The sequence below is a fragment of the Callithrix jacchus genome, chromosome 3, assembly GCF_049354715.1.
Source record: "Callithrix jacchus isolate 240 chromosome 3, calJac240_pri, whole genome shotgun sequence".
Taxonomy (NCBI): Eukaryota; Metazoa; Chordata; class Mammalia; order Primates; family Cebidae; genus Callithrix; species Callithrix jacchus.
In genome coordinates this window covers 15,941,919-15,967,919 of record NC_133504.1, presented here as the reverse complement: position 1 = coordinate 15,967,919, position 26,001 = coordinate 15,941,919, and the positions used below count along the sequence as shown (strand labels likewise).

The 26,001-nt window shown below is 35.3% G+C and overlaps 1 long non-coding RNA gene across 1 annotated transcript in view; it reads right to left on the bottom strand.

The window, feature by feature from the left end:
* LOC118152047 (uncharacterized) overlaps positions 1-19,145 on the bottom strand; it is a 64,530-nt gene extending 45,385 nt beyond the window's left edge. Inside the window, exon 1 of the long non-coding RNA XR_004740397.3 lies at positions 18,952-19,145. This is a non-coding gene — a long non-coding RNA (uncharacterized LOC118152047). The remainder of the gene's footprint in view (positions 1-18,951) is intronic.
* Between the last annotated feature and the right edge of the window lie 6,856 nt (positions 19,146-26,001).

Below are 26,001 nucleotides of genomic sequence, written 5' to 3'. Positions count from 1 at the left end.
ATCTTTCTCAAATCGAAATCAACGATGAGGTCCAGAGTGGAAAAAAATCAAATCTTAATCACATCTTACTTTTAGTGGCTGTTTAGTCAACCGCCAAACAAGGCTTGTCTCAAAATTTTGTGAAGTAAAAAGAAACAATTTTTTAAAAATCAGCATTTGTAAAATAATCTTAAAACTAGCAACGGTTATGTGATACTGTATTGACAATCGCTTTAAATTGTCAAAAATGGTTTCAGGAGCATACGTCTCACTATAAAAATGGAGCCTGAAGTGAACAAGTAAAACTGATGCTGTGCTGCTCATGAAGGCAGGAAGAATGACAGTCTTGAGAACAGTGTCTCCCAGGTGCCCTCAGCAGAGCAGTCTTCAACAAACTGCACACTGCGATTTTACCACCATCAGAAGTGGAGGACCATTATGTGAGCTGTGCTGTGAGACTTGAAAATACAACTGCAGGGTTGATTTTTGGAAGTGAGTTCAGGCCATATCACAGCACATATTTGAAAAGGACCCTTGGGGAAAATTTTCTTCAGGCATAAAAACAGAAATAGTTGTACTTCTGAAAAACTGGCTTGCCTTTCTTCTATGGACATTAGGTATAGCATAACTGATATTGTTTGTTTCCTCCTTTGTAGAAAAGCCTAGAGCCAGTTTACCACTTCACTTCTAGCAGGCATAGCTGCCCCGCATGTTGCATTTTGGTGGGAAAAAGTTCACTAAGGCTTTATCTTATTTTCTTATGACAAAACCATATGTTAATATTTTCCCCCCAATTCCTTGATGAATTTTAGATGCCATGGTATCCTAGCTTTTCATAGTCTCTCAAAACACAGTCCAATTTAAACATATAAATTTGTCTTCTCAGAGAGACCCAGAATTCATAAGCTATTATTATTATTAATTAAATATTCCAAATAAATACAGCAAATTGAAAATTTAGTTCTTTCGGCATTCTATTGCACCAGGAAATATACAAATGAGAAAATAAATTCAACCTTTGTGAGAATCTCGACATGGTCTGCTCATGCAAAATAAAAATAAAATGCTTACTACCAGCATTTCGTTCATAAATCTCATCTATCCATTAGGCAATTTCTTTCTTCAATTGTTTTGAGTAAACAAGGTAACTGAACTCAGAAAACCAAATAGTTTGAGATTCAATTCAGGTATATGTCTTAGGCATCAAATAACATATGAAACAAGGCAAGCTTAGGATAAGCAACCCAGGAGCCGGAGGCAAGCTCTTAAGAGAAATTTTACCCTAAGCCAGAGAGAAATAAGACGATTTTCTTTGAGGCACCAGGAAGGGGCAGAGAGGAGACCTCCAAGACAAATTTACACATCCCCAAAGGTTTTAGGCTTCAGTCATAATCATGCCACACATAGACAGTAATATAAACCCAGTTTACACTATTTCTAAGCTATTAATGCTTTTATGCATTGTAACATTGGAGAAAGAACATACTAAGAAGATGAGAAGTTCAAAATATTTGCTCAGTTGTATAACTGTTGAATTACACATATTGATTGTAACAGTGTTTATGTTGAATGCTGCATTTTTCTACTGAGAATAGAAAAGTATGGAGTAATAAATACCTATAAATATTTCCTTCTATAGAGTACCACAGAGGAAAGAGTAAGTAGGCATAGCTTTCTGTGATGATATTTTCCTTGGGCTTGCTATTTTGCTTCTTACTATTGCTCTGCAGGCTATCTTTTTCACTAGGTGCATATCAATTCCATTTCCCCTTGGTTTAGCTAAAGAAGATTTAAAATTCTCCAAAGGAGTCTTATTATTAAATTGAAGGAACGCAATACAAAGTGAAATAAAGCATAAATACAAAAGAGCTTCAAAAGCCCATAACGTAATTGATAGCAAAGGAATCAATTTCTTTTCTCTTCAAAATAAAGTTTAAACAAAAAGCAAAAATATATCTGGCAAGTGAAAGTTTACCTTTCTTCTTAAAATCCCCTGAAGATTTCCACTTATTACAATAAAACTCCTTTTTAAGGGTTTTGTAACCTGGCTTCAGCACACCTCTTTTACCTTCCCCAAATGTTCTTTACTTGTTCTTTACTTGGCCTTGTCAGCTGTTCCTTCTCTGAGCAGAAATCCCTACAACTTCTGTCACCAGAAAACTGTCAAGTCCAGAGCAAATGGCACTTCATCGGAGATGACGTTCCACAGCAAACGTAACTGCCTTTTTCTATCACCACTTTTGGAATACAATATCCCTATTTATTTAACACCTCATTACAGTGGGTTTTTTTTTTTTCAGAAGTTGCTCTAAGACTGCCCTACAGAACAATGAGCTTATTTCGGCTGAATATGGATTTTTTGTATTTTCAGGAATTAAGAAACTAGCTGATCCATAGTAGCATGCAATGATCTATTTAATTAATAAAACTGGCATTTGGAAAACTTAGTCTTTGAATCCCAATGCAGTTATTTAATCTTACAGATATTTTCCTACTAGTTACATTTGTACTAGTGAGTTAGTCATATTACAATGGGAACTTTTATTACTTCTATCCCTCAAACACAAAAACGTAAGTTCCAAGAAAGCAGAATATTTAGTCATTTGTTTTACACTCAGGAAAAACAATTTTCTCAGTGGCATACTCAATTTGAGCAAATAATCATGTTGAAGATTGTTCTGCCCAGAATCAGGAATTTATTAAAGTCCACTCAGAAAAAATTGCAGTCGTAATATGTATTGAGTTAGTTTTATTAGCAAAGCAAATATTAAGTTATTTGATTTTGTAATGAACCTTAAAATTTCAAAGCCCATTGTAATCACATGTATAGCTCTGAGGTACTGATAATTTAGCCATAAATCAGAAAAACAGACAAAAGCAGTACCTACCAAGACTAATACTTTATATTTATCTGGATTTCATCTCCAAAGTGGTATCATGGTTTTGGTTTGTTGCAAGTTCTAGTTATCTGTTACGTAGGACTGAAGAGCATAGTGAAATTAATTAATAAAGTCCCGTTGTTGAATTCTGATTTTGTTATGAGCTAGATGGTCTTGGGTGTTATAATTAAAATCTCCAAATCTTAGTTTGATCACCTATAAACTTGGTATCATAATTCTTGCTCTTAAGCATGTTGGAAGGTTAAATGAGATAATTCGTATATAAATGTATATAAAGTTTTAATATCTGTAAGAACAAATTTATCTTTTCTACCTAAAAGCATTTTATTTGTGTAATTCTAGCTTCAGGGCATGAGCTGAGCATGAAGATGTGTATGTAAGTGAGGGATGTTTTATTTTCACTTAGCGGAAAACCAAACCAAGGATAGCTTAAACAACTAGGTTTATATTTTTCATGGCCTAGAGCAAGAAATAAGGTGTTGTCCATTTTTGACAGATGTAGATCTAGGCAACAGTCTTGTGGAAAGCAGTGGTACCAGCTGTGTTGTCTTTAGCAGGAAAATAAGACTTTCACCTGAATCCAATGGGCTGGAACAGGGGGATATGGTTAATCTCAGTTGCAAAATAATTCAGGAAATTGGGTATCTCAACTTCCAATTTTTGAAGTTGGATATAGCAAAGGAGAAAGGTGTTATAAATAGCCTATCAGTATTTCTCTTACTTTTTCAAAGTGATATTAAAATGTTCATAAAATGCTAGACAGTAGAGACAACTAAATGTCGTAATATGATTGATTTGCTTTTATTTCAAAGCAAACATTAACCCCCAGTTAAGTTTAAGTGTAGGCAGGCAGCAGAAAATACAGTTGATATCACTTCTCTTAACTCCCTGTTAAATAAAAATATATAAAATATACTTTGTTTTTTCCCTTCACTGTGTTTGTGTTGTGCGTTTGAAACATGGTTAGGCTAATTTATTTCTAGCTGTATTTACTTTTGTATTTAACTTTCCCCATAATTTTTTATTAAATTCATTTTGCCTGTATGTGAAATATTAATATGATCCCCAAATGCAGAATGTTAAAAATGGTATACTCAGAGAAGTGTCCTGCTGACAAGCCTTCCCTCTATTCTAACCTTCTTATCTTCTCTACCCATTTCCCACCTATTTTCTCTAAATAAGTCATCTCATTATTTTCTAACTTGTGCTTGTATGTGTTTTATACAAACAAGCAAAGACATATGATTTTAGTTTGGGTTTGTTTGTTTGTTTCCCAATTTCTATCTGACTTTTGGTCTTGTCCTCAACTCAATATTATTTATATGGGACATTAGCTCTTTATCTGTGATAAGTGTTACAAATATTGTCTCCCACATTTCCCAGTATTATCTCTTAATGATCTCCTGAAATTGCTTAGAGCTTTTCTTTTCATATGCAACTTTTATTTTTTTTAAATATGTAGTCAATTTTTTTATCAGACTTTTAAAATTACATTTGGATTTGAAGTCATAGCTACAAAACTTTTATTTACACATAGGTTATGAAGAAATGCGTACCAGCTTTCTGCTAATACTTGAATTATTTAATTTTCACATTTAAATCCATAATCTTGAAGAAATTTACATTTTAAGTCGAAGATCAAGTGTCAGAAATTTGAGATATATGTAAAACACATCTAATTCTTTTATTTAGGTCTCTATTTATTAATATACATTTAAGAAAGATTTGTGGAGAGTCATAGATACAAACATATGTTCTAATAGTGCCACGTCAATCCAATTTGTAATAGGATAAATATGGAAATATAAAATATATCAGAGCTACTCATTTTTACCTTTTCATGCATCTAAAACTTTCATCTAAAAAGAATTAAAATAAAACTCAATAAAATGATATTATTTTAAAACATTTTTAGTTCATCATCTTTCAATTCATATGACTATTTTTTTGTATGATTATTTAAACTTATCTCAAGGTTTTTAAAAACAATAGCATATAAGTTAGTGGATATTAGTCCAGGAATGAGGCTACAATTCCTCCTTTGATTTCTTAGTAATGATTTCATAAGATCAATATATATTTCAACAATCTTTAAAAGGTAATCATTGAATATAGGATATCATGCTATTTCAAACTACTTTAGGTTAGGTATTTTTAAACTTGAAATTACTTAGGTTTTAAAATATTTAGTGATATTTTAGAAATGCACAGTCAACATCATATTGAATGAAAAAAAGTTGAAATCATTTTCCCTAAGAACTGTAACAAGACAAGAATGCCCACTCTCATCACTTCTATTCAATATAGCACTAGAAGTCCTAGCCAGAGCAATTAGGTAAGAGAAAGAAAGAAATGGCATCCAAGTTGGAAAAGAGGAAGTCAAACTATCCCTGTTCGCAGGGTCTTATGCATACAAAATGCTAAAGAGTCCTTCAAAAGACTCAGATTTAATTAATATATTCAGTAAAGTCTCAAGTTACAAAATTAATGTACACAAATCAGTAGCACTGCTATACATCCATAATGACCAAGCTGATAATCAAGAACTCAATCCCATTTAAAATTGTAAGGGAAAAAAATACCTAGGAATATATTTAACAAGGAGCTGAAAGATCTGTACCAGAAACACTCGGGCTGGGCGTGGTGGCTCACGCTTGTAATCCCAGCACTTTGGGAGGCCGAGGCGGATGGATCACGAGGTCAAGAGATCGAGACCATCCTGGTCAACATGGTGAAACCCTGTCTCTACTAAAAATACAAAAAATTAGCTGGGCCTGGTGGAACGTGCCTGTAATCCCAGCTACTCGGGAGGCTGAGGCAGGAGAATTGCCTGAACCCAGGAGGCGGAGGTTGCGATGAGTCGAGATCGCGCCATTGCACTCCAGCCTGGGTAACAAGAGCGAAACTCTGTCTCAACAAACAAACAAACAAACAAAAAAAGAAGACGAAGAAGAAGAAGAAAGAAACACTCATCAAAAACATCATAGATGACACAAAAATGGAAATATATCCCATGCTCACGGATTAGAAGAATCAATATTGTGAAAATGACCACATTGCCCAAAGCAATCTATATATTCAATGTAATTCATATCGAAATACCAACATCATTCTTCACAAAATTAGATAATCCTAATATTTATATAAAATCGAAAAAGAGCTCAATAGCCAAATCAAAAAGAACAAATCTTGAGGCATTACAGTACCCAACTTCAGATTATACTGTAAGGCTGTAGTAACCAAAACAGGCTGATGTAGATATAAAAGTAGACACATAGACTTATGGTACAAAATAGAGAATCTAGAAATAAAGCCAAATACCCACAACCAGCTAATCGTTCACAAAGCGGACGAAAATATAAACACACACTGAGGAAAGAACACTCTATGCAATAAATGGTGCTGGGGAAATTGGATAGCCATATGTAGAAGAATGAAACTGGACACCTATCTCTCACTACATACAAAATTTAACTAAAGATGGATTGAAGATCTAAATCTAAGATGGGATACTATGAAAAATTTTAGAAGAAAAACTAGGAAAGACTCTTCTGGACATTGTCCTAGGCAAGAATTTATGACTAAGACTTTAAAAGCAAATGCAACAAAATAAAAAACAAATGAGACTAAATTAAACTAAAAATATTCTTCACAGCAAAAGAGATAATTAACAGAGTAAAGAGGTAACGTGTTTGCAAGCTATACATTTGACCAAGGACTAATATCTAGAATTTACAAGGAACTCAAACAAATCAGCAAGAAAAAATAAAGAATCCCACTAAAAAGTGAGCAAATAACTAGAACAGATGTTTCTCAAAGGAAAATCTACAAATGGCCAAAAAACATTTAACAAATGTTCAAAAACATTTAAAAAATGTTCACTAAAAATTAGGAAAATGCAAATTAAAACCACAATGAGAAACCACCTTTCTCCAGTCAGAATAGCCATTACTAAAAAAGTCAAAAAGCAACAGATATTTATGTGGAGATGATGAAAAGAGAACATGTGTATTCTCCTGGTGGGAATGAAAGTTAGTAAAATCTCTATGGAAAACAGTATGGAGATTTATCAAAGAACTGACAGATCTACCATTCAAACCAGCAATCCTACTACTAGGATTATGCAGTAACAATCCAGAGGTAAATAAGTAATTATATCAAAAAGACACCCACGCTTGTATATTCATAACAGTACAAGTCACAACTGAAAAGGTATGGAATCAATCTAAGTGCCCATGAACAAATGAGTGGATAAACAAAACGTTGTGTGTGTGTATATATATATTATGGAATACTACTCAGCCATGAAAAAAAAATAGTCTTTTGCAGCAGCTTGGAACTGGAGGGCATTATCCTAAGTGAAGTAATTCAAAAATGGAAAACCAAATATCTCATGGTCAAATTCCCCAATAAGCAGGAGTTAAGCTATGTGTACTCAAGGGCGTGCAGAGTGATATAATGGACATTGGAAACTCAGAAGAAGGGAGAGGGCAAGGTGGGGAGAAGGATGAAAAATAACCTACTGGCTACATGGTACACAATTGGGGAAACAGGTGCACTAAAAGCCCAGAATTCACCACTATACAATTCATTCCTCTAACCAAAAACTGTTTGTACCCCTTAAGCTATTGAAATTTAAATTAAGTAAATATATGAAGGACCCAGTGAAAGATCCATAATACACGAAAGTCTCTAAACTATATGCATTAAATTAAAGCAAAAGAGCAATGTTATCTTGTTTTTATTGGACACTACTGGAAAGAGAACTGGAAATAATACACAAATGCTAATATACTTCATTTTATACACATGGACTTACATCAAAATCATATAATTCTATAGAAATGCAGAATTTACAGTAGCTATGATGAAGGGTGATGTCACAGAAAGACTTTCAAGGCTGAGCATGGTGGCTCACGCCTGTAATCCCAGCACTTTGGGAGGCCAGGGAAGGTGGCTTGTGATGTCAGGAGTTCAAGACCAGCCTGGCCAAGATGGTGAAACCCCATCTCTACTAAAAATACAAAAGTTAGCACAGAGCTGTGGCTCAAGCTTGTAATTCTGGCACTTTGGGAGGCTGAGGCAGGTGGATCACCAGGTCAGGAGTTCAAGACCAGCCTGACCAAGATGGTGAAACCCCGTCTCTACAAAAAATACAGAAAGTAGTTCAGTGTGGTGGCTAGTGCTTGTAATCCCACCTACTCAGGAGGCTGAGGCAGAGAATTGCGTGAATTGGGAGGTGGAGGTTGCAGCGAGCCAAGATCATGCCATGGCACTCCAGCCTGGGCAACAAAGTGAGACTCTGTCTCAAAAAAAAAAAAAAAACAAAAAAAAAACTTTTATAATGTGATCCTTGTTTTCAGGGCCTGGGAAGAGGATTATAAAAATTATAAAAAGTATTATATCAAACTGAAAATCATTTTAGATAATGACTACTCTTTTTCAGATGAAATAATGAACTAAAACATCTAGATTTTTGTTCATCTATAAATCATGATTTATCCATATACTATTTATTCCACTACTTTCCAAATAGCTACGTCTCAATTTAAGTAGTATAAGTCATACTTTAGAAAATGAAAATGCCGTCAGAGAAGGCATTTCATAAATCGCATTCACAAAAATTAGTAAGAAAATATTTGTACAGTATATTGTGCTTTAACAGATATGAAATATTTAAATACTGTCTCTACACTATTTCTCTTTTCAATATAGTCCAAAACATCACTTTTAAGATGAGCCATGATGCACAATTTTGCTGCTGGCAAAATAGCAAAGGTTATATTTCAGTTTTTACATTTTAAGTTGATTTCCCAAGCCAGTTCACCTATGCTGAAGTTTAATAAAATAAATGCTCAGATTGTCTACCACTGTAAGATGCAATCATGATGGCCTGAGATAAATTTTAGTCTACGATTAAATCTTTTATTCATTCTTAGAGGGGGAAGGAACTAAAACATAAAGTTATTTATAATAATTTGATCATCTCAGCAGAGTCAACTCTAGAATCACTGAGTGTCATTGATACTGCTTATTGTGAAAAAAACCACATGCAGTCTTCTATGTACTTGGAAAAAATCTGGTATCGGTGACATTACCATGGATGGACTTATTTTCCACACAGATGCTTGGAAATTTTAAGTATTCCAAAAACATTCCATAGCCTCACCTGGCCCAGTATGTAAATTATTGATTTAGTAAAACTTTTTACATGAGAGAAGTTACTGTGCTCTTGAAGTTATATATTCATGGTAGGTAGCAGTTCAATTAAGGTGCATATCAACTATAAGAGAACCATTTTTAGCCATGTATTAATGTTCTCAGAATGAGTCTATTGTTCTAAATACCTAATCAGTTGTTTGCTCCTCCTTTTAATTATAATTTTGACATTTGACATTATTGGCTACTTCTTTTTCTTTTTTCTTTTTTGACTTTTTATATTGGCTGTTTGCTTTCCTGATGTATTTCCATGAGCATAATGTTTTGTCTAGAATAACTGCATTTTCGCCAAGAAACCTCATAAATATCTTGATCCACAACTTCCTAAATGTCTAATAAATTGAATTCGCATTGAAATTTTGACATAAAAGTTGCTCCTTCCTTACCCTAAAACATTGCTTAATAACAAGAGAAACAATTAAGATTAGAAATGATTTTTTAAAACATTTCTGTTATTTTGTATTGAGATATTCTATTTACATGTTTGTTCATTCATTCTGTAAATATTTATTGAGTGCCTATTATATGCCAAACACTGGACTGTGTACTGGGGATATGATACTGTCCTGCTGAAGTTGCCATCTGATTAAAAACGATATTAAATTGGCACAAACGTAATGGTGTTTTTTTGCATTGCTGAAATTTGTCATTTGATATTGGAATATATTCCTTTACAAATGTGGTTATACATCATTTTAATGCACATTTCTTTCTTGCTTTACCATTTCTTTTGCTGTGGTTTATTTTATATTTTTTTAGACTATAGAAATGATGTTAGACAAAAAGCAAGTTTGGGTGATTTTCTTATGTGAGTTCAAAATGCGTCATAAAATAACAGAGACAAATTGCAACACCAACAACACCTTTGGCCCAGGAACTACTAATGAACCTACAGTGCAGTGTTGGTTCAGGAAGTTTTGCAAAGGACATGAGAGCCTTGAAGATGAGGAGTGTAGTGACCAGCCATCAGAAGTTGATAACGACCAATTAAGAGTATTCATCCAAACTGATCCTCTCACAAGTACACAAGAAGTTTCTGAAGAACTCAGTAATGATCATTCTGTGGTCATTCGGCATTTGAAGCAAACTGGAAAGGTAAAAAAGCTTGATAAGTGGGTGCCTCAGGAGCTGAGTAAAATTTTTTTTAAAAAAATCATCGTTTTGAAGTGTCATCTTCTCTCATTCTACACAACAATAATGAACCAATTCCTGATCGGATTGTGATGTGCAATGAAAAGTGGATTTTATAGGACACCTGGTGACGACCAGCTGAGTGGCTGGACTGTGAAGAAACTCCAAAGCACTTCCCAAAGCCAAACTTGCAATGAAAAAAGGTCATGGTCACTGTTTGGTGATCTGCTGCCGGTCTGGTCCACCACAGCTTTTTAAATACTGGCAAAACCATTACATCTGAGAAGTATACTCAGCAAATCAATGAGACACACCAAAAACGAACATCTGCAGCCAGAATTGGTCAACAGAAAGGGCCCAATTCTTCTCCATGGTAACACCCAACCACAGGCCACACAACCAAAGCTTTAAAAGTTGAACAATTTGTGCTACGGAGTTTTGCCTCATCCGCAATATTCACCTGATACCACTTTTTCAAACGTCTCAACAACTTTTGTTGGGAAAACACTTCCAAAACGAACAGGATGCAGAAAATGCTTGCCAATAGTTAATCGAATCCTGAATCATGGATTTTTATGCTACAGAAATAAACAAACTCATTTCTCATTGCCAAAAATTTGTTGATTAAAATGGCTCCTATTTTGATTAGTAAAGATATGCTTGAGCCTAGTTATAATGATTTAAAATTCACAGTTCAAAACTGTTATTACTTTTGCAACAATCTAATATTACATCAATAATTCTTCAAACCAACTTATAATTAAAAATGATAGATATATTCTAAGAAGAAAAGCAAATTAAGATAAAGCAGTATGATTTAGATTTACAGTTCAGGGAAAGCTTCACATATATGCATAATTCCCACTCATGTTAATGTTAACTCATGTTAACATGTTTATATATATACGTGTACACATAAAAATGTGTGTTGCATATCTGTGTATGTATATATATTACATATAGATATGTATGTATTATATATGTATTATACATAAACATACACATAGGAACATCAATATAAGTAGAATTTAGACAAGCACACTTGAGGAGAGGTGGGATGAAATAAAGATACAGAAAATGCAAATAGTCTGAGCAAGAAAGACTGACAGAAGGCTAGCATGGCTGCAGGACAGCAAGAGAGCAACCAGGGTGCAGTAAAAGACAAGATTATGCGAAGCTTTATCAGCTACCTCAGAGAGTTTAGATTGTATCCAAATACAGTGGAAAGGCTTTGAAGAATCTTAAATAGTGAAGCAGCAGTTTCCTTTGGGCTGCAATGTGTAAAATTGTTAAGGTAGGTACGGGAGGTAATTATGTAAGTGGGGATTTCAGGTAGAAGGCCTTTACAAGAGCATAGACAAAACAATAGAAACAATAGAAAGAGTAAACAATAGAAAGTAGTTCTATTTCTACTTACAGAGCCTGATTTAGTCTTTATGGACTAGAACCCAGAAATATGCATTTAAATATTTGTTATGATGCTGATGGAGTTGTTTCCTGGTTCAGCATGAAGGGGAAAAAATGAGGCTGAAAATGGTATTGCATAGTTAGGTTGGCCAAGAGAGTTGCCTTTTGATACAGAAAAAGTGAATAGAAGCAAGAATTTTTGTGGGGAGGACAGGCGATGGTTGTGAATTGGTGGGAAGTGAAAGAAACATTTCAGGCAAAAGCAACTGGCTGGATGGATATTTTATGACACACACTGGAGGTGGGAAAGATTTGCATGGACACCAAGAGTTTAGTGAATTTCTGTCGAATTTGAGAGGGATGTGAGCCATCTGGTGGAGATGTCATGGAGGAAATTAAACGTCCAAGTCTGAAGTCAAGAGAGAAACTTGAGATTTACATGTGTGGCTTTTTCTGGTATCTAGTTATTGGAAATCAGATAATGGATGAGATTACCTAAATTAAGAGTATTGATTGAGAAAAGACGCCTCTTTATATCAAATACAAAGAAACCTAACATCTGAAATAAATGTTTTCAATGATTTGTATGTATAAAATTTCCCTAGAGTAAACAATAGAAAGTACTTCTATTTCTACTTACAGAGCCTGATTTAGTCTTTATGGACTAGAACCCAGAAATATGCATTTAAATATTTGTTATGATTCTGATGCTGTTGTTTCCTGGTTCAGCATGAAGGGGAAAAATATGAGGCTGAAAATGGTATTGCATAGTTATCTGTGTTATCTTATATTAAAGAAAAAGTTATCTTATATTAAAGAAAAACAACAAAGAATCAACAGAAAAAAGTGACAAAAAATGAGCCTGGAGAAGCAAAAGGATCAAATTCTGCTGGGCCTTGTAGTCTATAATAAGAATTTGGGACTTTGTCTTAACAATTATAGGAAGGCATTAAAAGCTTTAGGCATAATTGATATGACTAGTTATACATTGTAGAACAATAATGAAGAAAACTGGTTGGAGAGCAGAGATTTGTTTTAAGGAAGAAGACTGAACATGAAGAGTCCAGTTAATAGTAGCAGTCGTAGTATTAAGAAATGATGGTAAATAGAAATAGGAGGGTGATGGGAGAGATAGGAAGAATATGGAATTGAAGGAAATGCAGGAAGAAAATTAGTGAGTACCTGGTAATGTATATGATATGGAGGGTGTAAAACTAAGAGAAATGTTAGAAATTTTAGCCTGTTTCTGGAAGACGGAGTCCCTCACAGCCATGAGAAATAGTGGAGCAGAACCTGGTTTTGAGGATGATGGGTGGGAGTGGGAAAATCCTGAGTGTTGTTCTAATGCGGTAAACTCGAATGAGACACTACAATGAAGACATTAAACAGGGCTCACAGGGCAGAGCTGTAAATGTATAAATGTGGAGACAGCCACTGAAATCATCAGTGCGTATGTGTATGATCATCCATGAAAAAAAGAGAAGGTCCATTTGTGCTACAGTCAAGAACAAAACTGTATCACTGATGATTAATGCATATCATATTAGGCTTAGTCATTTGGAAAACTGGGAATGATAAAGAATAGCCATAGAAATGCTCATTTTCAATAATGTACATGACAGAAATATGAATTAACACTGGGAATTTTATCAGAATCACTCAAAGCCAGTTATTTGTCTTCAGTAGTGTGAATTGCCATGGAAAAAGGTACAGTAGGCCAAACTCTATTTAAATTATTATTTTTTTCAATGTCTATGTATCTGATGTACTCAGCCTATACAGTATGGCTCTGTATCCACACCCAAATCTCATTTCCCCCCAGCTCTCTTTCTCTCCTGCCACCTTGTGAATAAGGTGCCTTCTTCCCCTTTACCTTCTGCCATGATTGCAAGTTTCCTGAGGCCTCCCCAGTCATGCAGAAACTGTGAGCCAATTAAACCTCTTTTGTTTATAAATTACCCAGTCTCAGGTAGTTCTTTATAGCAGGGTGAAAATGGACTAATATGTGAGCATTATAAGTCGTCTTGACCTCACATGTAATTGAGAAGCTTTCTTAAGAAGCAGTACATTTTTATTATAATTTATGACATTTTATTCCAATTTGTTAACTTCCTAATGATGGCATGTATGCACGTGTATGTCACCAACTTGAATATGAATCTATTTGTCCCAAGAATCAGATTGTTTGGTTCTTTGAATCTTTGGAAATACTTGGCTTAATTCTGGTCATGTAATTGATATGCCTTAATGGATTTTTTAGATAAAAAAGACTGGAATTAAATGTGATAAATGACAAGTGATGTGGACTTCTCTCTGACTTAATGTTGTAAATTCAAAGAGCCAACAGCCAGATTGCCTCCTGCTGCTACAGAATCTGATGTGAAGTTGAACGGTGGCAAAGCTCTGAATAATAAAATGAAGACTTTAACTTAGAGAATCAGATCTTGGTATAATTATCTCTGCTACATAAGGGAAAATACATTTTATTGATGTAATTCTACCTCATTTATATTATATCTAATAAAGAACAAGCATGAATAATTACTCAATAATTGGGCCAGGTACAGTGGTTCGCATGGGTAATTCCAGCACTTAGGGAGGCTAAGTCAGGCAGATCACCTGAGGTCAGAAGCTCGAGACCATGCTGACCAACATGAAGAAATCCCCTCTCTACTAAAAATGCAAAAATGAGCCAGGCATAGTGGTACATGCATGGAATCTGTTACTCGGGAGGCTGAGGCAGCAGAATCTGGACCCAGGAGGTAGGAGTTGTAGTGAGCTGAGATCGTCCCATTGCACTCCAGCCTGGGCAACAAGAGCAAAACTCCATCCAAAACAAACAAACAAAAAACAAAAAAAAAAAAAAAAGGAAAGAAAACTAGAAGTGAACTTCTTTGCAAAAGAAGGCTAATCTTTATAAAACACTCTCTATCTATTTTAGGCTATGTTTTCCCTGTTTGTGTTAAAAGCAATACTGAGAAAATATGTATGTATATGACTAAAGACGCCGAGACAATAACAAAGAATATGCTGTTTTTCAAGGTCTTAGATCCTCATTCTAAATTCAATTCATTATTTGGAGCCTATGAAAAATAAGGCAAAATTCACAAAGCAGAATAATTTTCTACCTCATAGGAATAAATAGAATAAAGGCCATGAATACAGGAAAATAATAATAGAAATGAAGAGAAGTGAGGGAAAGGGAAAGGTAAACAGGGAAAAAGTAAGAAGTAGAGAAAAGAAAAGGTATAATGTTTTCTAGACTCAGCATCTTAGTTTGTCTGGTACTGCATATTTTCATCTGCATTATATGAATCACATTCATTTTTAGATATAAATACAGTTTGCAGGGAAAGAAAAATTCTAGGCAGCCAACAGAATTCTTCAATCTTTGAAGTGACTCGCAAGTACCCGTTTAAGTCCATTAGAAGCTTCAGAAGTCCCTAGCTGTTCACTATTATATTACCATCCTTACCATATCTCCACTATCTGGAGAGCTAAAATAGCTTAAGCAGTTATAGAGAAGGTTGGAACAAACTAAGATAATGCCTTGCTGTTTCAGACAACTTTAGACTAAACTATGTCCCCTAATACTTGCTTTCTACAGTGAAACTTTATGGAATAGGGTGTTAAGACAATCTATTGAATTTAAGTGCTTTATCTCCTAAATAATCTATTTATTGAAACAATATTTACTTTCATTCATCCTTTTAAATATTCATAATCCTTCCATCTTTCTCATTGCCTGTTCAGTCTGCCAGTAAATAATGCATATATTGATATGATATTGTAGATATTGTGAATACAAATATGTCTCCTGTGCATCCAATCCTTTTTGCTAAGCAATATAGACCCTAAGCCACAAGTAACTCTCAAAGTAGAATCTGTACATCATCATAGTTTGTAGAACATTTCTGTAAATAATATTTCATTTAAGAAAGACATTGCAATGACTAAGACTCATTACTATAAAATTTTAACAAGTATAAATTAGTCATGAACTACAAAAAGAAAAATAAAACTAGACCAAAATAAAATTTTACTTGATACTTGAATATTTTTCTTGATTTTTAACCTTGATTTCTTTAGATGTCAGTAAACATACTCTAAAAATTTAGTCCAAGACACTGACATCCTGGAAAATTCAAGTCTTGTATCCTAGTCACAGTATGATTTAGCAAATCTGCCTAAGGGGACTCATCACTACACTCCACCATTTCTTCATCCCAAGAATACACTTATGTGCTGAGAGTTACCTAAGTTATAGAGATTAGTCGGAGCTAACTCATACATGTTAGCAAGCCTTGGTAGTTCCCTAGAACAACGCTATGATGTCTGAAAGCATATATTGAGTTTGTGGTATGGCTTCTCCACATAGTCTGCAAGGATGCAGTGTGTGGTTACTTCAGACCTATCTGACATTTTCTCTTCATTTAGATGTAAGCTCATCCTTGCTTATTTCCCTTATTTTGCTTCATATTCCCACATGTCACTCCAGAAACATCTCGTTTTTCTAAGGGTTCATTCATGGGTTCTGATTAATAAACCCAAGACCTTCTATTGGGCACAAGGGGAATGTTTGAGCCCTTGGGAGCCAGGGATTATTTGCTGTCACCTCCCATCTGGTTCTGCCACTCCACCACTGGTACCCTTCCCACAACCTTCTCGTCTACAACAGGGATGGTTACATCTACTGCAGGTACTGGTGCTCTGTAAACTTCAGCTAAGATAGGAAATTCCCATATTTTTCTTCACTTTTTCCTGCCTCCGTAACCCCTCTCTTCCGTTACAGGGCTCAAGACTGAAATGTGCCTGTTCAGAAGAGCCACAGAAAACAGAATATACAGAAAGTTATCGTTATGTCTGAGTTCCTTACCTCTGACTTGAACACAGTAACCAGGGGAGAGCTAACCTCTCTGATAAAACACAGGAGAGAAAAATCCAGCTCCACAGTTTCGGTGAAGAGATCCATTGAGTGTTTCCTCTACATTAGTTTTCTCCTAATCCTTCTTTCTCATTGCCCATTCAATCTGCCAGTAAGAGCTGTGAAGTAGTATCTGGTGGCTCAGACTAGTCGAGAATGGCTGAACACAACAGCTGCTCCTTAACATTCTTCTAAGAAACCCTAAAAGAACATTATTTAGAGCCCAATTCCCTTGTCAACAATAGCCAGCAGTGCAAAGTTGCATTGTCACAGCATGTCTGACCCTGTGTGAAAATCCATAAGGTCTGGAAAAAGCAATATGCCTGCATATTGACAGCAACCAAATTTACAGTTTCCAGAGATGAAGGAAAGAGTAACATTTTTTAGAAAGTTAGTGCCAGAAAATAAACTGGAGAATATCCATCTCTACATTCTCTTTTTAAAGATTAGGCAAAGCTCCAGGGAGGTTACATGACATAACCAGAGACACAGACTGAGTTGAATTCAAGCTTAGACTAGCACAGTGAAGATCCTCAGGATTCGCAAGTTAACAGTTTTCTACTAAGTCACACTATTCCAAACCTAATAATGTTCTCAATGCACTATCATTAAGGAATTGCTGAGCAGACTGTTATCTTCTGTCATCAATGTTATTACTCTTTAAATATGGATTGAGGAAAAAATACTAAAGAAAATGTTTGCTAATTGCATACCCATTTCTGGGTGCAGGTTTAGGCTTGCAGGTGGGATGGGTCAGGAGAGCTGAAGAAAGCACTAAATAGCAGCTTTTACCTTCATTTAGGAGATGAGTATTAATGGCCAGAGGATAAATAATAATTCAAGGGAGTAGAGAAGACATCCTAAGGGAATACTTTCTGTAGTTCACACCACTGAAATTCAGAGAGAGCTGCAATCACTAGGGTTGGAATTGTCTTGAAAATCTACTGCACAGGTCAAGATCTCTGCGGTCTGGATAAGCAATGATACTTAGATAAACATGGTTTTATGATTAAGGACTGGTACATACATGGCCATTTTAATTAAACCTTCTGAAACACTAGTGGGTGGATTTGCACATGAATCTAAATTATTAATATATAAGAGAAACTCTTTCCATGTTATTAGTTCTTATCCATACAAAAATAATGAGTAAAACAATCAAAGAATGAAAAGGAAACTTAGGAATAGATAATGTAAGAACTTGGCAGAATATTGTCTCAGAGAAAAAGAGGAACTTTCTGCAAAGGCACCAAGAAGCTTCCGAGAGTGTCATTGGGTTTTTATATATAAACTCTAGAAAAGATGGTCACAAGAGAGCTTTTTTCCATTCCCTAAGTCCATTTAAGCAAACAACAAAGGAATACATTTTTTTATACTAGGAGAAAGGGCATTTTAGTGGCTTCAGACATATGTGGATAGTAAATCTTACTCAAAGTGACTGAAGAAATTAGCCCAAAGCAAAGGAAAAAAAGAAGTCAACTACTGCCCTGGTTTCACCTTTTGAAAGAACAAAAAAATGTACAGTCTATTCTCTTTTGCTCTCTTTTGCTCTCTCCTTTCCTTCTCATATTCCCTTTCATTCCTTTAGGAATATTATTTAATAATGCAAATAACACATTTAGAATATATTTTGCCATCCTAACAAATACATCTAAATGACAAAAAAAGTAAATAAAAAAGAGAGACAGCATAATACAGCAATACCAGAGGCATTAGTTTCAGATGAATCTGAATGTAAATGCTGATTCACCTGCTTTCTATTTTTGTGATTTTAGGCCAGCTAATTAATCTGAGTTTTATGTTACAGATGATACATTAAACATCTTTAAAATAGAAATCAAAATAACAGACTTTTCATACGGGAAAGTTTAGGCCTTGTAAGGAGCTTAATGCTCCTTTGAGCTAGTATGATAACACATAAATGTAATTATAGTTCATATTTCCTCCACTGAAGTCAGTCAATATTTTATATTTTCTTTTCTGTATTATGAGAAGAGTAGCTACTCATGAAATTTTGCAATGTAGCTGACGCATAGAATGCAAGAGTCCATTTTTCTCGTTACAAAAGTTAAAGCAAATTAAATACTTTAAATGTGTATAAGTCATCTTATAATCAGTGATATGAATTTCTTAGACCCTTCATTTTTTATCATGAAAAAAATAGAAACATACAACTATTCTGAAATGTGCACAAAAGCACTTAAAATCCAAAACATCTCAGAATTTAGGAAAGTAATCTGAATATTTTAGAAAGACAAGTTCAATTTTCCAAAAAAGCTTTGCCCAAGATGCTCCTAAATTTACAAACACTATCTAAGTTATTTCATGTAATTTGATTCTGAGTAAAAATAAAAACAAGGGTAACATTTATCAACATCAAACAAAACTTACCAACTCATCTTGTGAACAGTGCACATATTGGAGTGGCCAGTCCCCAGTACTGCTTTTCACATGATAAATACTCCATTTTTGCTAAACTCTAGAGACGATTTATGTTTTATGGAATTTCATTATCAATTAGGAATATGAAGTTCCCATATCTGTGGAGCTCTGCAGTAACTAGCATACTTTATATTCAGGACTCTAGTCAGACCGGAAAGAGCTGGGAATTAGGCAGAAAGAAAAAATCTGAAAAAGAGGTCATGCAAATGTTTGTTTATATCCATTCGCTCTATCTAGGCAAACAAAAACTGGTGAATAAACAAATAAATATAGTCCATTTTCAAGATGAACTACGTTTTAGAGCAAACAAAGAAAGCAACATTAAATGGCAAACAGTGCTGCTGTGGGTTTGCCATTCTTTATCCAGATTCAGATATCCACGAGTAAGATAAATTACATTTTCTCATGGAATTAAATCAACCATACTTCTTGTTCCTCCTTAAACAGATTCAGTCACAAAATGTAGAAATCCTACTCATCTAAATCTAGCAATACTTTGCTTTAAGTTCTAAGATGTATTACATATCTTTCTAAAGTACCAAAAACTGAAATCTACAACTTAAAGTAAGCATGATAATAAAAACCAAGTAAGGCTAAATAAAACCAAACACGTCTCAAAATAATACTGTTTTTCAAAGTCCTTATATTCTTCTGGTAATGTACAAGGAAGTGCTTTGTAATGTGAAAAGACGTAACATAATTATATTAACCACTACTTAGTCTGTGACTTCCTTCTCTTTTTCATACCCCTTGTTTTTCTTCTTTCTCTCTCTCCCTTTTCTTGCTCATTTAACACTTATTGGATGCTCACTAACGTTCAGGCAGAGCACAGAAGAGAAAGGTATGCATCGCACCTTAAGAGATGTATTTGGTCATTATACACATTTTCTATTGCTGAAGGACTTCTTTCAGTCAGACTTGCTTCCATAGACAATTTATTAACCATACAGGGAAATGTAAAATGGTCAAAACTCTATTCTTTAACTTAACTCTGTGTATTTTGGATATGTCATAAAGATAAGATGCACCGTTAACGGACAGGGATTTGCAAATTCAGAAGACACTGACAGTAAACTACATTATACTCTCACCCATGATTTGTGTAAATGATTCATGAAAACAGAAGTGTGAATGTGTAGTTCAAATGACTGATATTGTCTAATGAATCATTACAGCCCAATGAAGGTATCCTACGCATCATAATCTGTGTCTTCCTCAAAAAGGCAGCATATACTAGCAGTTATTATTTATGGGTTAATTATCATGTTTCCTTTTTATTTAAATACCTTCAAATTCATCAGAAGCTGGTTGATCTAAGCAGGTGGCATGGAAACTCCCCATTTTCTCTCTGCCCTTTCAGACCTCTGCCTCTTTTTTCCTCTGGTAGCTGCTGCCATATGCCAGTCCTTTTTCCCAAGGACCAGTCCAGGCTGGGTGGCATAGCAGGGGCGGGAAGGAGGAGAAAGTAAACTGCAGAGCTGCTGCTTTACCAGTTTTCCCCACCGGGTCCATTTTGCCAGACATCTCAAAATATCCATCCCTTCGATTATTTTTGGTTATCCACCTCAAAATCAAATTTGAGCATTGGCCGTGAAGACTCTCAGTCGTGGTTTCCTCTGCATATGCTTGGCCTTTAATGGAATCATCCATCCTCGCATTGCACTATTCATGGATGTATTTTTCAACACCTTAGACCATGGCCCTAAAAGGTTTAGAAATTATGTTTTTGCTGTTGCTGTTGTTATTGTATCTTTAAATAAATAATTTTTCAGTTAAAAATTGCTGATTTAAAAACTGCTTTTAATATTCTCTTTTTAAAAATTCCTTTGATGATAAGGCTATTTATAAAAGCTAAATCCAGTTGGCTGCAGTGGCTCACACTTGCAATCCCGGCACTTTGGAAGGCTGAGGCACGTGGATCACTTGAAGTCAGGAGTTCCAAAATAGCCCAATCAATACGGTGAAACCCCATCTCTACTAATAATACTAAGTTGGCTGACCGTGGTGGCGTGCACCTGTAGTCCAAGCTACTGAGGAGGCTGAGACAGGAGAACAGCTTGAACCCAGGGGTCAGAGGTTGCAGTGAGAGGTCCCACTGCACTCCAGCCTGGGAAACAGAGTAAGACTCTGTCTCAAAAAATAAACATAAAAATTAAATTAAATCTAAAACAACACTGGAAGACGTGGACAACCACAATGAGTTATAGCAATAGCATGAGATTAGAAGCAGCGAGAGCTGAGAAAGCAGTGGGTCAAGGCTAGGCAATTACAAGTAGAGGCAACTGGAATCGGCCACACCAGTCTGACCGACACCACACCCCCAAGATATGATCAGCTTTCTAAGATTCAGAGACTCTCTTCAGTAGGTTTCTGCGGTAAGAAACTCCTAAGTTGGACTCTACAGAGAGAAAAGTATCCCAAGAGGCCAATAAACCTATGATGACAATAAGAAACGAAAAGATACATGCACACTTTACAAAAAGCTTTACTTCTTCTCCACAGCTCAATAAGAAAACACTTATGCTCAATAACAGCACAGGAGTGAAGGATATGCACAAGAACTTTACCAAAAAGTAGCCGCTGAAACAAGTCAAGGAGGTTAGTCCAACAATGGAACAGGGACATAAAGCTGCTGTTACTACCACTACCATTACTGTTTGGTTTCAATTTATATTTCAAGTGTATGAGTGTCTCACGCCATACTAAGCATATTTTCTGCATAAATGCATTTAATTATTGCAATATCATTCATGTTATCACCATGTTACAGCTAAGATATATGAGATCTTTAAAATTATAGTGCCTTTATAAACCTCTCACGGCAAATGCATGAAAGAGCCCCACAGTTTGATCTGACTTTAACATGTTTGTTTTCAATGGCTAAGGTACAATTTTAAATTTCCAATTTTAAAAAGTAATATTAAAACTTGTGCTTACTGGATTAGTAAATACTTAAATAATTGATAACGTCAATGTTAGGCTATTGTGGTATAATTTTATGAAATATTTTCAGCCAATAGTGTTATAATTTGATGTAATTCAATTGTGTATCAAAAGAGGAAAGGTTAACTATATTTTTGGTTATTACATATAATAAAATACTATGCAGTCTTTACAAATTTGGGGCACATCTATATCTACTCAGATGAGAAAATATATCCAGGATGTAATATGAAATCAAAAAGCATGTTGCTTCTTTAATGCAATAAGATCATATTTTAAAAATCTACTTGTATAAATGTATCATATAAGTGTGCATACATTTGTGGTATACACACACACACACACACACATATATATGATATTATATAGTATGTCAAACTTCTAACAGTATTCTTTTAAAAATGGTCATTTTTAGGTTGGGTGTGGTGGCTCATGCCTGTAGTCCCAGCATTTTGCAAGGCCGAGGCAGGTGCATCACAAGGTCAGGAGTTTGAGACCAGCCTGACCAAGACAGTGAAATCCGTCTCTACTAAAATCAGCCCAACAAGTTGGTGGGTACCTGTAATCCTAGCTACTTGGGAAGCTAAGGCAGGAGAATCGCTTGAACCCAGGAGGCGGAGGTTGCAGTAAGCAGAGATTGTGCCGCTGCACTCTGGTCTGGGAGACAGAGCAAGACTGTGTCTCAAAAAAAAAATAAAGTCATTTTTTTAACCAACAAATTTATTTTTAACAACAATTTTAAAACCATTTGTTTACCTATACTTTTGTAACATAATAGAAATAGAAAAAATTAGAAATGGTCTTTACCTAGACAGAGCAAGTCATAATTTCTATATTCAAAAGAATAATCAATTTGTTGTAAAACTTTCTGGAACCCTCAAACTTTGTAAATAAAACCACAGATGCTTAAAATGCAAATAGCAATTTGTTTTTACTTTTAGTATTTGCATTTGTGTTAATATTTTGAGGGATTCTCAATAATAATATACAAAAGCAGTCTAAAATGTGATCATATTGACATTGTTCTTACTTAGAAAAATATTATTTTCTGCTTGATTTAGAAGTGATGTAAAGTGAGTGATTTTGATAGCAGTTAGCCTAGATTACTACCATAGCATTTTATAGCCATTCATTTATTTGACCTTCTAGAATATCTTATTGTTTCAATTGTTCATGTGAGATTACCAATTTGAGATGTGACTAGTACTTGCTCTAAATGCAATGAAAGAATTTTTTCCCTACAAAAATGTGTCATCTGTAGCAAAATCTTCATTGGTGTTACTACGATAAATAATGCTGTAAGAAAATACCATTATGTCCTCTTTTTGATCTTTGTTGCTTTAAAATCCATTCCATCAGAGGCAAGAATTGCAACCTCTACTTTTTATTTATTTATTGAGAGAGGTCCAAGATGGCTGATTGTTAGCAGCTCGGGATTGTGGCTCTCAGTGAAAGCACAGAAAACGGGAGGACGCCACACATTTAGATGAATTTTTGCTGCTCACGGACCGGGAGATTCCCAGCGGAGGAGCCCCACGGGTCGCCACTGCAACTCTTGTGGCTGGCACAGTGGTTTTGCCGGCACCTTGGCACGGCAGTTTTTGGTGCAGTCAGAAAAGCACCATTAATCTTAATGCTGCTGTTTTAGCCAGCACAGTGGGTTGCTCAGATTCCGGTGCTGGTGAATCAATAAATTGGACATCCACTCAGAAACCTAATTAGAAAGGCAGTAATTACAAACACGACAGATGGATACATTTATAACGAAGGGAAGAAACCAGCCTAAAAAGGTCGAGCATACCCAAAATCAGAACCCCTCTCCCTCTACAGGAGATTATAGTTCCTCATCAGCAACGGAACAAGGCCTGATGGAGAAAGACTGTATTCCATTAACAGAGGCAGGCTTCAGAATGTGGATGATAAGAAACATCTGGGAGTTGAAGGAACTTGTTCTAACCCAATGCAAAGAAACTAAGAACTTTGAAAAAAGGTTTAATGAAATGCTAACAAGAATAGATAATATAGAGAGGAATATAAGTGAATTAACGGAGTTGAAAAATACAACACGAGAACTTCATGAAGTATGCACAAGTTTTAACAGCCGAATTGATCAAGCAGAAAAAAGGATATCAGAGGTTGAAGACCAACTTAATGAAATAAAATGAGAAGAGAAGAATAGAGTAAAAAGGATAAAAAGAAATGAGCAAAGCCTCCAAGAAATATGGGACTACGTGAAAAGACCTAATCTATGTTTGATAGGTGTACCTGAATGTGACAAAGAGAATGAATCCAAGCTGGAAAATATTCTTCAGGATATTATTCAGGAAAACTTTCCCAACCTAGCAAGGCAGGACAATATTCAACCCCAGGTACTACAGAGAACACCATAAAGATATTCCTCAAGAAGAGCAACCTCAAAGCACATGAATCATTAGATTCACCAGGGTTGAAATGAAGGAGAAAATACTAAGGGCAGCCAGAGAGAAAGGTCAGGCTACCCACAATGAGATGCCTATCAGACTCACAGCAGATCTCTCAGCAGAAACCCTATAAGCCAGAGAGAGTGGGGGCCAATATTTAACATCCTTAAAGAAAAGAACTTTCAACCCAGAATTTCACATCCAGCCAAACTAAGCTTTACAATCGAAGGAAAAATAAAATCTTTTGTGAATAAGCAAGTACTCAGAGATTTCATTACCACCAGGCCTGCTTTACAAGAGCTTCTGAAAGAAGCATTTTACATAGAAAGGAACAACCAGTATTAGTCTTTCTAAAAATATACCAAAAAGTAAAGAGTATCAACATAATGAAGAATTTATATCAACTAATGGGCAAAATAGCCAGCTAACATCAAATGGCAATAATCTTAAATTTAAATCGACTAAATCCCCCAATCAAAAGATACAGCTAAAACCCATCGGTATGCTACATCCAGACCCATCTTACATGCAAGGATACAAAAACAGGCAAAACAAGGGGATGGAGAAAGATTTGTCAACCAAATGGAGAGCAGAAACAAATAAATAAAAAGTAGAGGTTGCAATTCTCGCCTCTGATGGAATGGATTTTAAAGCAACAAAGTTCAAAAGAGGACATAATGGTAAAAGGATCAACGCAACAAGAAGAGCTGATGATCCTGGATGTGTACGCACCCAATACAGGATACATAAGACTTGTAAAGAGACTTGGACTCCCACACAGTAGTAGTGGGAGATTTCAACATCAATATTAGATAGATCAATGAGACAGAAAATTTATAAGGACATGCAGGACTTGAACTCAGATCCGGAACAAGTAAACTTAATAAACATTTATAGAACTCTCCACTTTAAACACACAAGATATGCACTCTTATCAGTACCACATCACAGCTACTCACAGGTTTAAATGAAATATTGGTTGGCCATTATTAAGCACAATTCATGGTATAAAGGAGGTTTTCAATACCCATTTTTAGACTGCATTCTAGCCTGGGCAATTAAGCAACACTCCGGTTCTCTCTCCCTCCTCCTCTTCCTCTTTTTTCCTCTTCTTCATTCCTTTTTCTTTCTTTCTAAAAAAGAAAAGAAAAGAAAATACCACAGACTGGGTAGCTTAAACAACAGACATTTATTTCCTCATAGTTCCGGAAGCTGAAAGTTTGAGATCAAACTATCCTCATGATGGGTTTATCCTGAGACATCTCTTCCTGGCTTAGAGACAGCCACTGTCTCTGTGACTATAGATATTTCTTATGTCTCTTCCTCTTCCTGTAAGGACACCAGTCCTATCAGATTAGGGCCTCACACTTCTGACTTCACTTAATCATATTACCTCCTCATAAGCTGTGTCTTTAAATATAGTCACATTAGGTTTTAGGGATTCAACATCCAAATTCTAAAGAGACAAAAACATTTAGTCCATAACACAAGCCCCATACACATTGGAAGATAGAATCAGAAAATCTCCGGGATGCGAATTAAAAGCATCTCAGCCTTAGCTGGCTAACACTCTTGACTTTGAAGAAGTGTAACCATAAATGTCAGTATCATTGCCATAACTCTGCCTCAAATTTGA